The 13,243-nt window shown below is 37.9% G+C and overlaps 1 pseudogene; it reads right to left on the reverse strand.

The window, feature by feature from the left end:
* Window positions 1-4,894: 4,894 nt before the first annotated feature.
* On the reverse strand, window positions 4,895-6,520 carry LOC113685565 (uncharacterized protein KIAA1958-like; annotated as a pseudogene).
* Window positions 6,521-13,243: the final 6,723 nt, after the last annotated feature.

The raw sequence follows: 13,243 nt of genomic DNA on the forward strand, positions 1-13,243 counted from the left end.
CGTGATTTCCTTAGATAATCGCCCCCCCCTGCCCCCCCACCCTCTCGATAATAAGTAGTCATTTTCATATTTGCATGAGTGCCCCTCATTAAAAATTAATCGTCTGTCAATTTTCTACAATTCTATTTTTAATCTCTGTTAGCGACGACTGATCCCCCTCCGTTTCTGTTGACCCCTACGTGGTCCACCAAATCCTCTGCCTCCCCCCTCCCCCGGCTCCCCTCGGCGATAAATAGTCATTTTCATATTTGCATGAGTCCCCCTAGTTAAAAGTCAATCGGCTGTCAATTTTCTACAGTTCTATTTTTATACTCTGTTGGCTACGACTGATTCCCCCTTCATTTCCCCTACCGTTGATAAATAAATACTGGTCCCTTATTGTACGCCTATAGTTGCTTTTTCAAGATTTCGTTATATTCAGCTCTTCAAATTTTTCCAAGCTCGCCTTAGTTTATTTCCCCTTTGACCACAAGACTGAAAATGCGTTCCACATAGATTTTTGTGCCATGCCTGCTTGCCTTGATCTTAAGCGCTGATCTTGTCTATTGTGCTTTCAGTTGATTCTCGCGTCATGTCTGTCACAAAGAAAACCATGTTCGTGTTTATTTTTTTATTGGGTAAGCGATGACATTTCACTTCTCGTAAATACTATTGGCGAATAATTTAGCCCTCTCTACCAAATATATTTAGTAATCATCAGTAATCAGTACGTAGTTTTGTTTCTTATTTTGGAAATACTTATCACGTATGTAAATTTAACTGAACAGCTGTTGAAACCGTAAGAAGCAATTATTTGGCATCAAATACTACAATTGATTGTCCAGAACCCTGTGAATGCAAGTCAGTGGTAGTTAACTGCAGTGGAAAACAACTTAAATCATTTCCATGGAAACTGCCAGCTACAACGACAATCTTGTGCGTATATTACATGTAATCATTCAAGTCAAATAAATTCAAATAATAGACAAAAAAAAAACAAACAAACCAACACGAGAGGACACTATATAAAATTTTTCAAGAAAAAATAAAAGCATTAAATAGCTAATCAACCAGCTGCCAAATAAACCAAGAAGCAAAGATGAATGGATAATTCAATTGCTTCTTTAAGAGAAAATCGTCCATCACCATGATAGAGGAAATTTTCTCTTTATCCATTCTTGTAACTATGTAATGAGTTTTTCAGTCTTCTTGTAAACGCTAATCACCTGAGAATAATAAAGTCAGAGTTGATCACGGATATTTCCCCTTGTACACGTTATTTGTAAATGCCATTGCATTTTACAGAGACCTGAGTGATAACCATTTGGAGGAGCTACCATCTGACTTGCTTGCCAACCTCAGCAATCTTCAACAATTGTACGTTGAATTACGTTTGCCAACTTCATTACAGTTGCGATTTAAATAAAAATGTCGTCTTAGTTATGTAAGGAAAAAGAAACATGTCATACCATTTATTTATAATATGTCACGATCGATATGATGTGGTCAAAAAAAGTAGGTGTGGTCCTGACAGACTTCTTTTTGGTTCATATTGACGTTGAACCCATAGAGGAAAAAGAACTTCAGACTAGAGGCAAAAGTTCAGGGAGCCTAAGGTCATGATTTCGTTAATAAATCTTTGTTATTCTTGTGATAAGCTAACAGCTAATCTTCTTGACTGTTCTGGCTAAATAGGAGATTAAACAAAACCAAGCTGAAAGACCTTTCTCCAACCCTATTTGATCGCAATCCACATCTGAATATCCTGTGAGTGAACTTTACCTACCTTTCTTTCATTGGGTCTGCTCCTTTAGTAGCTCCTAGTTTAGCTGGAAAAATTGTGACTTTCGAGGAATTTACTCTCTGTCGATTCATATATGAACTGTGTCATAGGAAGTCATATTTTGTGGACGGATTTTGTCAACGTTCTGTTAGAAGTTATAATAGTTTGACTTGGCTGTGTAATCATAAATTGTCGAGCCCTAAGGACGGAAAGATCCGACAACAGTACTAACGTTTCGTCTTCCATGTGTTTCTACCCGAGTCAAAACAAGCAATTAAATGCCACAGCGCAGTCCTCACTATGCACTAGTCACTCTACACTCCGCACCCTGCATATAGAGGCGTTAATCAATACACGGACAGTATCAACGCCTTTGACAATCGTTCCAATCAAATCACAGGTATATCCACAACAACACACTAAGCAGCCTTCATCCAGGAATATTTAGAACCTTAAAGTCCTTGAAAATTTTTTTTTATCTTCTAACAGTAGAAATTATTTGGTAAAGTTTCTGGTCACGCACACTTTTATTTGAAAATAAATTGACTTATTTGCAATTTACTATGCAAGGGCGCCTTTCGATTTTGATATTTATTGATATGATTGCTAAGTTGATTGGGACAGTTTGGTCCATGTAAGAGTTTCATCACCCTTATAGAAGAAATTCTCCTCTTTATCCATTCTTGTAACTATGTAATAAATTTTTCAGTCTTCTTGTAAACGCTAATCACCTGAGAATAATAAAGTCAGAGTTGATCACGGATATTTCCCCTTGTACACGTTATTTGTAAATGCCATTGCATTTTACAGAAACCTGAGTGATAACCATTTGGAGGAGCTACCATCTGACTTGCTTGCCAACCTCAGCAATCTTCAAGCATTGTACGTTGAATTACGTTCGCCAACTTCATTACAGTTGTGATTTAAATAAAAATGTTGTCTTAGTTATGTAAGGAAAAAGAAACATGTCATACCATTTATTTATAATATGTCACGATCGATATGATGTGGTCAAAAAAAGTAGGTGTGGTCCTGACAGACTTCTTTTTGGTTCATATTGACGTTGAACCCATAGAGGAAAAAGAACTTCAGACTAGAGGCAAAAGTTCAGGGAGCCTAAGGTCATGATTTCGTTAATAAATCTTTGTTATTCTTGTGATAAGCTAACAGCTAATCTTCTTGACTGTTCTGGCCAAATAGGGGATTACACAAAAACAAGCTGAAAGACCTTCCACCAACCCTATTTGATCGCAATCCACATTTGAAGGACCTGTGAGTGAACTTTACCTGCCTTTCTTTCATTGGGTCTGCTCCTATAGTAGCTCCTAGTTTAGCAGGAAAATTGTGACTTTCGGGGAATTTACTCTCTGTTGATTCATTTATGAACTTCAGACTAAAGGGAAAAGTTCAGGGAGCCTAAGGTCATGATTTCGTTAATAAATCTTTGTTATTCTTGTGATAAGCTAACAGCTAATCTTCTTGACTGTTCTGGCTAAATAGGGGATTACACGAAAACAAGCTGAAAGACCTTCCTTCAACCCTATTTGATCGCAATCCACATTTGAAGAACCTGTGAGTGAACTTTACCTGCCTTTCTTTCATTGGGTCTGCTCCTATAGTAGCTCCTAGTTTAGCAGGAAAATTGTGACTTTCGGGGAATTTACTCTCTGTTGATTCATTTATGAACTTCAGACTAAAGGGAAAAGTTCAGGGAGCCTAAGGTCATGATTTCGTTGATAAATCTTTGTTATTCTTGTGATAAGCTAACAGCTAATCTTCTTGACTGTTCTGGCTAAATAGAGGATTACACAAAAACAAGCTGAAAGACCTTCCTCCAACCCTATTTGATCGCAATCCACATTTGAAGATCCTGTGAGTGAACTTTACCTGCCTTTCTTTCATTGGGTCTGCTCCTATAGTAGCTCCTAGTTTAGCAGGAAAATTGTGACTTTCGGGGAATTTACTCTCTGTTGATTCATTTATGAACTGTGTCATACGAAGTCATATTTGGTGGATGGATTTTGCCATCGTTCTATTAGAAGTTATAATAGTTTGACTCGGCTGTGTAATCATAAATTGCCGAGCCCTAAGGAAGGAAAGATCCGACAACAGTACTAACGTTTCGTCTTCCACGTGCTTCTACTCAAGTCAAAGCAAGCAATTTTAATTTTAAAAATGCCACAGCACAGTCCTCACTATACACTAGTCACTGTGCACTCCGCACCATAGAGGCGTTAATCAATAAACGGACAGAACCAACGCCTTTGTTGCCTCTGACAGGCCAGACTAGTTCATTCGTACTAAACTGAAACATGTCTTTTGAGTATCAAAATAGTTTGCTCCAATCATTTAATTACTCTCTATTCTCGTATAGTTCTTGCAAACAATGCGGAAACTGTAGATGATAAACAAAACTTTTTTCATTCTTACGTTGGGTCGGCCCGAGGGCCACTTTGGACAAATGGTAATCGCTTTAATTGAATTACAAAAACAAACAAGCTAACAAAAACGCTATGGCAATAATTTTGTGCGACCTGGCTATGTGCTCATAAATCATGACCAAACCCTGATGTAGGAACCATCGACAGCAATTTAACTGTTTGTCCTCCATGCGTTTCCGTACCCGAGTCAAGCTAGCAATGTCAGAATAGTCCTCAACTTCAAGCTGCATACAAAGGCGTTAATTAACATACAGGCGGGAAAAAACGCCTTGGTTGGAAGCGATAGACCAGACCAGGTCATTAATAATGAATTGTAACATGACCGTTGTATATCAAAACCGTCTGCCCCGATCATTGAAATATTTTTTATTCTTATGGTAATCTCATGAAAGCTCTTGAAATGATATTTATTCATTCATACGGTTAGTCGGCCTGGGGTCATTTTAGACAAGTGGTAAACGCCTTCTACTTGTATTAAAATAAAAAACAGTCATCGTAATAAGTTTCTAAACAGGCCCAAAGCGGGATTATTGCTTTGAAACACTAGCCTCGTCACTTTTTATCCGCTTCGTTTTAACTACCGTCCGGCTTGTTTCCAAAGTCAGGAAGACTCATAGATCTTCAGTACTGTTATATAATGGTAATTGAACTGAGTGGAGTGCAATTTGGGCTGAAATCATACGCGTGATTTCAGACCAAAATTGCACGACACGAGGTTCAATTACCACTTTATTACATCCATTTTGAAATCACCCAAATACAGGACTTGGTAAATTCGAATATTTTATTGATGCAGTACTGAGCCGGTTTTTAAATAAAAAGCGGAACCGGAAATGCAAAACAGAAAGACTTTGACGTCATGTGTCAAAAACTCAGTCAAGCGTATCAAAAGAAAGACAACTTTCATTCAAGAAATTCGAGAAGTCCTCAATAACTCAGAAAAATAGTGAAGCGTTAAAGTTCAGTCCTCGTCGTCTGACTCAATGATGTAAGCTCTTCGTTTCTTCTGTGGTTGGGGTGGAGAATTCTGGCTGTCTCTAGAGAAGAAATTGAAGGTGCAGCCTGAGTAATTCTGCGATGGAACGGGAGCAGCACAACTGAAGGCTTCCATGCGGTACTGAGACTGCAACGGAAAACGTGGTGGAAATCCTGAAAATTCAGCCGGCTGAAAAACCAGGATTGGAGCCCATGGCCTGATGCATTTGGTCTTGTTGTTGGACGTGATAAATAGGAACCAGAGGTGTTCGTTTATGTTGGACTGCAATCTCTTGATTTGAGGCTTCATTTGCAGTGTTTTGGCGGGAGACTTCGTTCGCTTGATTTTCGTTTGACACTTCTTTATATCCACTGATAATGTGAGACAGTTCTTTCCTGTGATACTCGTCTATTTCATCGTAGTCGTCTAACGAAGATTCACGTGCATGGCCTGTTATTTCACAGATAACATTGCGCGGTTGACCAGACTTCTTCAGTTTTGATACCAATGTTTTCCTCATGCTGTGGTTCGTCAGCTTCTTATTCGTCCTGAGACAGGAGGCCATGGATTTCATTAAATTGCCTATGGTGTTTTGTCCCATTCGAACTTTGGTGTACCAAACATCTGCTGATTTAGGACGATTTATGATGCTAAGATAGAGTGGCCCTGTGTTCTTCATTCCTTCGGGTCGCTTGGACAACCAAAGCTTGAATAGCCGCACTGGATCGCTTTTTCCGCCATCGGTGCTGAACATTGCCTGTGGTGTTGTTCTTCGCCTGATGGTGAGACCACCGCTCCGCGTTTTAGTGGGACCTTCCCTGAACTCAACAACTTCAGTTCCATCTTCTCGCTGTCTTATAATTACGTCTTTCACGTATGCATCGTAGTATTCTTGGCGACCACGAAATCCCAGTTGTTCTGTCAAATTTTTGAACTTGACATTGGTCAAGACCTTTCCATTAAAATCACCCAACTGACCTTTTTCCCACAGGGCTGACTCTTCTTCAGGTGTGATTGGCTGAGCTTTGTTAGGTCTCTTTCCCTTTCCTTGTTGACGTAGGGAAATTGCTTTCGCATTGAGGATTTCTTGTGAGGAGTGAAACTCTCTCGATCGCACGATGCTCAATGGATAGTTCTTCTCCTTTAGATACCGTTCAATTGCACGCTGCATGATTTTAAGGGATTCTGGCTCGTAGTCATCTCCGTCCTTTTTTTTCACCTCGGCGTAAACTTACTCAAGACCTTGTCAAGTTTTTCAGGCGCCATTGTTTCGATGGAGACATATTCAAGATGGCGGCACTGACACCAGCTTCTGAAAACATTCATCCATTGTTTTGTGGAGCAGGACGTATTTTTATTCGAAGCGACAGACTTAAGCTCCTGTATTTCATCGCTTGAAATGATAGGAAATCTTAAACATCTTACTGTTGTTGTGGCTTTTGATTTTCTACGTTTGTTGCTGACTCGGTGGACTCGGGATTGTGCGGATTTTGAGCTCGAGAGGGTAGAAAATCGTCAAAATATTCACCAAAATATACACGAAAAGTGGGAAAGTTCCTGGAATGTTGGTCTTCAGCCTGAAGGATCTCATTGTCATCATTCAACAACTGGAAAAAATTAAATGCATCCATTTTTGGGGGGGAAAAAAAAGAGTTATGGAAACAAAAGTTGCAAAATTTGCGAAATGAAACTCTTTGTCTTTCATTTTCCTGCAATTTGATTGGTTACTTTAAACAAGCCTTGAAATCTGATTGGTTGTTTTGTTTTAAGTGTAACTTCCTCATTGGCTGGAAAAAAGATGCGATTTAGAGCAAAAAATGGTGCGATTCGTGAATAAATCGCACCAATTAGAGCCAATCAGATTGCAGGGACCACCAGTGATTTCAAAATGGATGTAATAAATTATCATATCTGTTTGTCTAAAGGCAAAGTTATGCCTGGATATAGAACAGAATGAGATGGAAGGAGTCTCCTGGAGAGGCATGAAATATCAAATAATTGAGGTTATGCTTTTACATTGCTGAACGATCAATTAAATACAACTAGTAAATGGTCAACTTGCAACCAACTGAAAAGACAGCAAGGGACAAAAAATTACCATCTTTTCTATTCTTTGAGAAGAAAATGAAAAATTGTGCGTTACATAGTAAAAGACTTTATCATTTTTGCTCTGCGTGCAAAATGTTTCGGCTTCGTAAACGTTAATTACTTCTGAAATTAATCATAGTTTTTTATGGGTTTTTCCCGCTGTTGTAAATAGATTCGCTCTTACAGAGACCTGAGTGACAGTTTATTACAGTTGTAGTTGATGTTTCGTTTGCTATACAGGGTTTAGGATAAATAGAATAGCTGGGAGAATTTGTGGCATTTATTTACATACTAAGGCGCTCGTGCTCCGAATAATCCTTACCAAGAATGAATTTCGTAGCCCTACGTTGGACCTTTTCCAAATTGTTGGTGTTTCGTTTGGTATGAGGTGACCATACCACGCCAGCATATCGATTTCACCTTGGAGAGTGTGTTAATAAAATTTTCGCGTTGTCTTTCTCTGCCTCTCTCCGCCAATTTTGTTCTGAATAAATATTTCTTTTGAAGAATCAATCCCGAGGAGTCGTGACTCTTTCCTTTAAGCGGAACCTTTCTTTGCTCCCGCTGGGTGATACGTTGCGTAGAAAGTGAACTGGAATGTCTCTGTTGGTTTGAAGTGGTTTCTTAAATGGAGAACTGAATCCCTATTCAATCTTTCACCCCTATGGATAGTTGTGTCTGAGAAAGAAGCTTCTGATATTTCAGCCGTTTTAAGTTTAATTATTTTCATTTAATTGTAAGCAATTAATAGACCGCTCAGTTAATTCAGTCCTACATAAGGCTAAAAAGCAACCGACATGTTACTTTTCTTTGATGATACTGATCAGCACTCACTCAAAGGATAAGTAATAAGTTTGCTAGAAAATACTTAAAAATTTTTAACAAGGGTAAAATTTAAAATGCTTATGTTATGAGAGAGAAACAACAAAAATGCCATACGAAACGCATCCGTCGATCAATCTGGCAGCTTGTTTAACTAAAATGTTTACGTCCTTTAAATTTCACTTTTGAGTGTGTGCTGTTAATGAAATTGTTTGCATGCCTCTCTCTGACTTTCCCGGCCAGCTGTGTTCTTATATCGAGAACTGACTCTCTGTTGAATCTTTTACCCTTACAGACAGTTGTGTCTAAGAATTGGCTTCTGATATTTAAGCCGTTATGATTGTTGTATGATGTTTATTAACTTGGTCAATGAACTGGTTAAATTAAGACCCGCGAAAATGGTAAGGTAAGTTAAGCGAATTCCAAGTCAAATCATTACCAAAAATAGTTCAAGATCAACAACGTCTGATAAAATCTTAAGAGAATGTTTCACATAAATTACGTACTGCAATCAAGGACAATTTAGGATTGGTCCTGTTCTTGATTTAAAGCAGCCAGAGAGTGCTACTCACAAGAGTTTTATTTGGCGAAGGCTGAGCGTGGAATACCTCACCCTATTAGCGATTGAAAGATACAAATTACGATCCCATCCTCGCGTCTCGCAACTACCTCCGACATGCGTACCGACAAACTAACGATCTAAGCTAATTAGTGTTAGTATATACCACACAAGTAAATAGCGCTTTTCGCGTCCACTGATTGGCTAGTTCGGAGGTGAATAGCAAGTACTATTCATCTTCGAGCAGCCAGAGCGACGCGTACTTTTATTTTGGGTGATATCTCGTCTTCTCCAATTTGAAAAATAAATTATGATATCTGAAGCCGGAAATTTTATTAAGAGATCGTGGTCGATGTAATTAAAAATGTAAGAAAAGAAATCGATAGTGATCGGCAACTTAGTCGTATATATATAAAAAAAAAAAATTAGTTTCCAAGTAAGAAGATATTCTAGAAAAATTGAATGAAAGTCACTGAAAAGTCAACAATATCTGCGGAGAGTTTTAAGCGTCACCTGGGAATTCTTTCCTCATTTCTAAATGTGCTGCTTATAAGCTGCTTTTCATGCTGTTACGTTTCACAGGAGTCAAGGACTAAAGGTACGGCCCTGCAAACACCCGATTTCTGTCCTACCAGCAATTTATATCACAGTAAAACTACATTTTTGAGGTCAAAAGCCTTTCAATAAAATCTATGCTTAAAGTCCATAATAATTGTTTACGACTGAGTTCGAAGATCGCTTCCTTAAAAGTTATAAATGATGCTCAGACTGCTTTTCCACGCTGTCATCTGCCGTTTAGTTACGTGTCGCGGTTCCTGGCTTTAAAAGCATTCCTTTCCATCTCCCTTATTTTCTGCGGAAGAAAAACAAAGTCGTTAGAGTCCAGTGATAACCAATATCAAAATACGTGTCTTGAATGCGATAAACACTGACCCTTTTACGAGTGGCTTTCGCGCGAGATGAAAATTAATGGGAGGGTTATAAAATAAATGACCCGCTTTCAGATTTTGTGGTGTATCTTGGCTGATGATGTCCTTGGCTGGGAGATTGTCCTCAAAATTTCAAGTTTTCCCTTGAGGCTTCGCTTGTCGGCCGAATATTCATTTTTCGGTCAACATCCTAGCCGCCAGAGGAGGTTTATTTACAAAATAATTTAAAAAATAAATTGTGGAGGTACGAGTCTCAAAGCCACTGGTCCCTTAGCGTTACTTAATGATTCTTTTCTGAGTTCTGAATGAGCAGCTAATACGCTGCGTCTTGTGAGTAGCACTCTCTGGCTGCTTTAAATCAAGAACAGGACCAATCCTAAATTGTCCTTGATTGCAGTACGTAATTTATGTGAAACAATCTCTTAAGATTTTATCAGACGTTGTTGATCTTGAACTATTTTTGGTAATGATTTGACTTGGAATTCGCTTAACTTACCTTACCATTTTCGCGGGTCTTAATTTTCGCGATTGACGATGTCATCAACCAGTTCATTGACCAAGTTAATAAACATCATACAACAATCATAACGGCTTAAATATCAGAAGCTAATTCTTTGACACAACTGTCTGTAAGGGTAAAAGATTCAACAGAGAGTCAGTTCTCGATATAAGAACACAGCTGGCCGGGAAAGTCAGAGAGAGGCATGCAAACAATTTCATTAACAGCACACACTCAAAAGTGAAATTTAGAGGACGTAAACATTTCAGTTAAACAAGCTGCCAGATTGATCGACGGGTACGTTTCGTATGGCGTTTTTGTTGTTTCTCTCTCATAACATAAGCATTTTAAATTTTATCCTTGTTAAAAATTTTTAAGTATTTTCTAGCAAACTTATTATTTATCTTTTGAGTGAGTGCTGATCAGTATCATCATAGAAAAGTAACATGTCGGTTGCTTTTTAGCCTTATGTAGGACTGAATTAACTGAGCGGTCTATTAATTGCTTACAATTAAATGAAAATAACTTAGAACGGCTGAAATACCAGAAGCTTCTTTCTCAGACACAACTATCCATAGGGGTGAAAGACTGAATAGGGATTCAGTTCTCCATTTAAGAAACCACTTCAAACCAACAGAGATATTCCAGTTCACTTTCTACACAACGTGTCACCCAGCCGGAGCAAAGAAAGGCTTTGCTAAAAGGAAAGAGTCACGACTCCTCGGGATTGATTCTTCAAAACAAATATTTGTTCAGAACAAAATTGGTGGAGAGAGGCAGAGAAAGACAACGCGAAAATTTTATTAACACACCAAACGAAACATCAACAATTTGGAACAGGTCCAACGTAGGGCTACGAGATTCATTCTTGGTAGGGATTATTCGGAGCACGAGCGCCTTTGTAAATTAAATTTATTACCTTTGCAGTATCATAGAGAAATTAATGATGCAGCTTACTTTTTTAAGTGTCTTAAGAATGTTTATAAAATAATTCAAATAGTACGCGCGCTCTGATTGGCCATAAAACAATTTTACATGAACGTATGTAAACACGGTTTTCGTTCTCCTTTCATTAGTTATTTTATAAAAGAAATGTAAAGCTGAAAACCACTCCGCTTCGCGTCGTGGTTTCCTACGCTTATCTCGTGTTCTCCCAACCTCCCGCGTGTTTACATCAGGCTATGTAAACACGGAAACCATTTTACATTTCTTCACTTGATGTCCCTTTCAGAAGGACTGACGTCTTTGTTCGAATCTGTCGCCTGTGGAATGAACTACCTCTTAGTATAAAAGAGTTAAATACCTTATCGATCTTTTGTAAGAATTTGATGGCCTTTTATCATGATAACTCGATAAGCTAGAAACCACTCCGCCTCGCGTCTTGGTTTCCTACGCTTATCTCGTGTTCTCCCAACCTCCCGCGTGTTTACATCAGGCTATGTAAACACGGAAACCATTTTACATTTCAGTAATTTATAAGCGTTCATGTTGCATATCTTTCATAACTGACATGTTACGCTAACGACTTTTTAGATAATTTTATTACTTAATTAATTTTGTAGATGTGATAATAGGTAGCTTATTTTTAAGGAGTCTTGTATTCTGTTTTAAGACTACCTCAGATTTGTCATTTTACTTGTAAATCTGAAACTTGATTAAAGAATTAAGAATCAAGAATTTAGTTCAACATGCAGCCACAATGATCAACAGATACGTTTCGTATGGCGTTTTTGTTATTTCTCTCTTATAGACTTGACTTAAGTATTTTAAATTGTAACCTTGGTAAAAATTGTGAAGTATTGTTTACTAAACTTATCATTTATCCTTTAAGTGAGTCTGCTGATCATTGTCAACAAACAAAAGTAAAATGTCAGTTGTTTTTCGTAGCCTTATGTAGGACTGAATTAACCGAGCGGTCTATTAAATTGGTTACAATTAAATGAAATGAATTTGATTTGATCGATGGATAAGAATTAACTTACGATATAATCCTTGCAAGTTGACCGTACGCTCAAAGAAATTTCGAAAAAGAAGCTTTCAAGGATGTTTGTGCTGCGACAGGAATCAAACTTGTGTTACTGGATAGTACTTGGTTGCTGCTACCAACTGAGAGACAAGGGTTAAGCGTCGAGAGCGCGGCAAATTTTAGTGGGCTCTTCATTATCGTAAAAGGAATCTTATGACAATTGATTCAAATAAATTGCACTTGTTCATACTTACCTGTTCCTCAATTTCTTTTTATCTGTGCAGCTATGGGGAAATGGATTGTTATGTATTCTCCATATTCTATATGGAAATTGACCAAATATCATTTCATTCAAGCCTGACAATGAACAACTGAATAATTCTTAAAATAAGTATTGGAATAACGAGAAGAAGCAAGAACGTCAGTCATGCCCTTACAAGAGGGTAGTCAACAAATAGATGCAGCTTTTAGAGTCGATCTTAACTGAGAAAAAGCTGGTCTGCCCATTGTAGAAGAGAGTATAGATTGCTTTAATCTGGACTTCTGATTTCTTTTTTCTTTTTTCTTTTTTTGTAACCCAACCATAGAGGTATCTCGGACAACGAACTCCAAACGTTGCCAGAGGGAATATTTGACAACATGACCAGCTTAACTGAACTGTAAGTATTTATCAACTGATTAATTGATTGATGAACGAGAGTAAGCATCTTTACTTCTTACATGCGTGTTCACTAGTATTAAAAGATTAAGTATTTACAGGAATCTTGAACGCAGATTTCTACTTTGACTTAAAATCGTGATCGTGATAGCAGTACGATGCTATATCAACCATGATCCAGCTTTGCAGATCAAAAGTTATGATTAGGGTACATTGTGAGCTCCTGTGAAATAAAAGCAATAAACTATGAGTTACCGAAATCTTTCCATATATAAGTACAGCGATCAATTTTTTGTTTCAATTGGGAGACGTTCTACCTAAATACATTTGCAACGTCGGAGAATACAAACAGGTGAAATGTATGGAAAACATTACATAATATTTATAGTCCCCAAGTATCATGTAATTACAATTACACTAACTTAACTGAACCGATGCGTACTTTCCTATTGGGTGATAACTCATCTTCTCCAATTTCTTATATCTACAATAAATTGTTATATCTGAGGCCGTAAATCTGACTAAGAGATCGTTACCTAGGTG

Source organism: Pocillopora damicornis, chromosome 2, assembly GCF_964200805.1.
Source record: "Pocillopora damicornis chromosome 2, jaPocDami1.2, whole genome shotgun sequence".
In the NCBI taxonomy this organism is placed as follows: Eukaryota; Metazoa; Cnidaria; class Anthozoa; order Scleractinia; family Pocilloporidae; genus Pocillopora; species Pocillopora damicornis.